Raw genomic sequence first — 4,236 nt, 5'->3', positions numbered from 1 at the left:
TTCGTAGCAACGTGCCTAATACAGAATGCACGATAAGCAGCTGGCAGAGCCTATCCTCCATCAGGTGCCTCCAAGGCGGCCTTGATCCCATTGTGCCTATTTGATATAAGAACGCCAGGATGAGGAGTCACGTGCTGCCATAAGTGAGACAGGAAGAACGATCATGACTCTGCATTTTCACCCTCAACTAGGGCAAAAGCAATGGGAATGATATTAAAATTTTCATCCTGAGCAATCGCAACCAGCGAAGTGTCCTCGTATTTTCCGTACAAGTGAGTTCCATCAATACTGAACAACAGCTTGCAATACTTGAATGCCTCGATGCATGGTAGGAACGACAAAAAAAGTCAGTGGAAAAATGTTGATGACTAGTCAACCTAGCCTCCAACTCGCATAGGACTTGTCTTTAGAACTGCAATACTACCAGGCATTATTATTTACACACCAAGTATCCAACTTGGCAACTCATTATAGGATTCCTCCCAATCCCCATATATATGTGTGATGGCCTTCTGCTTAGCCAGCAAAACCCTCCTGTACATTGGTCTAAACCTAAAATGTGCCTCCGTCGCATTCTGCAGTACCTTGGTGGACATAGCAGCATCAACTCTAATCATGGGAAGGATGAAAGCAGATATCACATGATAGTTAAGCTTCCTACGATCACTGGAGATCAAGGTATCCAAACATGTATGAGGTCTGTTATACTGTCTGACCTTCTAGATACCCTTACGCTGTCGTAGAGTTATCTGAATCAACCATCTACAACTATTTCCAAACTCCTTATACTTTCCATAGTACTTGGTATGGTCCAATTCCAAGACTTTGTACTCAACCCCTTGGCTGACGCTTTAAGTCTTCACACACAATGCAACTTCCTTTTTATTCTAAAACTGCTGACCGACTTGAAACTCAGCTAGACCTGCAGTGTCCTATAAATCTCTGGCCCCAAAACCAAATGCTACATCCGAAAACCCCTGATGTCTCACGGCATCTAAGCCTAGAGTTGAAAAGTATGGCAGGTACTGTTAAGTTTTCGAGCTTGATACTCCACCAGCCCCAACAGGAATACTCTACCCTATACCATCATCGCTATCATCGACAATCATATCGAGCTCGATATTTTTTAGATATTTAATTTTTATTTTATACTCAGATAAAATTATAAGATTTTTTATTTAATTTGTGTATTTTTAAATTTTATATTTTAAATATAATTATATTTTTATATATTTATTTATAAATTTATATAGCATTATATTATAAATCGATTATTTAAGTGAACTGATAGACTCGATGAACGGATTGGTTCAGTTTTTAAAACCTTGCCCTCAACTTCACTTCATTTGATACACTCTTTTTTGGTGCTGGAAAGAAAAAAACATAACAGAAGACAAGAAAGAAAAAACAAAGACGTTTAAGCTATGTCTTGCTCCATGAGAGACAACCAATCATTCAAAGGTTGGAGCCATGTGAGCTGATCACTATCACAAAAGGTGCCAATTCTAGCCATGCGGTATGCCACCTTATTAGCATCCAATTAATTAGTGAAAAGCCTTTTTTTGTGAGAGAGGGGATCAAAAGACCCCAAAGAAACAGGACAGAAAAGAACAAAGCAAAACAAAAATAAAAGAAAGCGTAGAGATCTCCTCTTAATCTATAAGAGCCATCATGATCAAAACTAAGCACGTGGGTAGCAGCAGGGGGGACAAAATCAAAGAAATGAAGACCACTGGAGAGGTTATGACCTTTCTTTGCTAGGAGGTTAGCCATAAAATTGGCTTCACGAAACACATGTTTCCAGATAATGTGATTGATACGACCAGTAAGGATTCTAATTTTTTCCAATATGGTTGGACAAGGGTGAAGGGTGTTACACCATTCTTGATGAAATTAACGGTTGTCCACGAGTTCGATTCAACCATGAGGTTCAAAAAACCATGCTGAGCAACAATATTTAACCCTTTAGCGATTCCCCAAAGCTCCACATGCGTGATAGAGCAATCTCCAATATTGCAAGAGAAACCATTAATATAGTGACCAAAGTAATCACAAAAAACACCGCTACACGCAGCACTTCTACGATGGTTTAAGAAGGATCGATCAATATTGAGCTTGATAGTCCCTTCAGGAGGAGGATACCAGCGGATTAAAGCATCGTTCAGAATCAAGGTTTCAGATCGGTTGATCTTAGAGGATAAGGCTCTGGTAATCTCTAGACTCTTAGCTTTGATTGACGTAGCCACAAATTCAGGGTTAGAAATATACCCTTCAAAGATAAGCTTGTTCTGAAAACACCATAACGAGGAGGCAGTAACTCCAAAATAAACCGTCCAGTCCCTGAAGCTTGACAAGTTTTATAATAGCTACTCCCTCTTATTCATACTGAAAAATTCCCAATACTACTTGGAGATTTCATCTTATTCCAAACAGCACTTGCAAATGGACAATCTCGGACAATATGAAGAGAGGATTAATCAACATTAGTACCTCGGACACAATGGGAATCAAGATTCAAATGTCTTACTCAATTTTTGAGGTGGAAAGAACTTTGCCAAGAAGGCATTGACTAGCTTTTCCCAAGAGTCCAGGCTTTCTTTAGGTTGAGAGTCCAACCAAGTTCTAGCTCTGTCTCTTACAGCAAAAGGGAATAGCATAAGTCTGTAGACCTCAGGGTCAACCCCATTAGTCTTGACAGTGTCACAGATTTGCAAGAACTCAGCTAAGAACTGATGAGGATCTTCCAATGGAAGTCCATGGAACTTGCAATTCTGTTGCATTAGAGAAACTAATTGAGGCTTAAGCTCAAAGTTGTTTGCTTCAATGGCAGGGATAGAGATGCTTCTCCCATAGAAATCGGGAGTAGGTGCAGTAAAGTCACCCAGCACCTTCCTTGCATTGTTGGCATTGTTGTTTTCGGCTGCCATGTGTTCTTCTTCTTTGAAGAATTCGGTCAGGTCCTCTAAAGAGAGTTGTGCTTTGGCTTCTCTTAGCTTTCTCTTCAAGGTCCTTTCAGGTTCAGGATCAGCCTCAACAAGAATGCCTTTGTCTTTGCTCCTGCTCATATGAAAGAGAAGAGAACAAGAAAATGTGGAATCCTCTATGTCACAGTATAGAGATTCCTTAAAGTGTCAGAGGAAAAGAAGAGTAGAAGACAGAAGTAGAAAATTCGAACTTATCAAAGAAGATGGAGTTCGAATTTTGCATTAAGGGATAGTGTTAGTCCATAAATAGAAGGATGTGAGAAGGAGGGAAGTAATTTTCGAAAATTAAGTAAAAGATTTTGAAAACATTTTTGAAAACACTACTTGATTTTCGAAAATGAAAGTGGAAAAGAAATCAAGTGATTTTTGAAAAAGATTTTAAAATTAGAAATAAAAAAGATTTGATTGAAAACTATTTTGAAAAAGATGTGGTTAAGAAAATATGATTAGTTTTAAAAAAAATGTGATTGAGGAGATATGATTTGAAAAACGTTTTAAAAGGATTTGATTTTAAAGAAGATTTGATTTTGAAAATTAAAAACTTGACTAACAAGAAAAGATATGATTCAAACATTAAACCTTCCTCAACAGAAAAGGCAACATGCTTGAAGTGTTGAATCAAATCATTAATTGATAGTAAGTATCTTTGAAAATGGAAAGAAATTGATTCTGAAAACACATGATTGAAAAGATATGATTTGAAAAAGATTTGATTTTGAAAAACTTTGAAAACCTGAAAAAAATTGCATTGAAAAACAGAATCTTCCCTCTTGTGCCATCCTGGCGTTAAATGCCCAGAATGGTGCACATTCTGGCGTTTAACGCCCAAAACTATACCCTTTTGGGCGTTAAACGCCCAACTAGGTACCCTGGCTGGCGTTTAAACGCCAGTCTGTCCTTCTTCACTGGGCGTTTTGAACGCCCAGCTTTTCTGTGTAATTCCTCTGCTGTATGTTCTGAATCTTTAATTTCTCTGTAGTATTGACTTGAGAAGACACAAATAAAAAAATATTTTTGGATTTTTAATAATAAGGAAAAATCAAAATGCAACAAGAATCAAATAACTATACATGCAAGACACCAAACTTAGCAGTTTGTATACTACTGACACTAATGAGAATGCATATGAGACACATAAAACACTCAAGTCAAGCGAATTCAAAGATCAGAGTAAGAAATCATCAAGAATTATTTGAAGATCCTTAAGAACACATGAATGGATGCATGCAATTGACACCAAACTTAACATGAG

The sequence above is a fragment of the Arachis hypogaea genome, chromosome 10 (genome assembly GCF_003086295.3).
Source record: "Arachis hypogaea cultivar Tifrunner chromosome 10, arahy.Tifrunner.gnm2.J5K5, whole genome shotgun sequence".
NCBI lineage: Eukaryota > Viridiplantae > Streptophyta > Magnoliopsida > Fabales > Fabaceae > Arachis > Arachis hypogaea.
The sequence above is the reverse complement of the archived record's forward strand: the minus strand, read 5'-3'. Positions refer to the sequence as shown.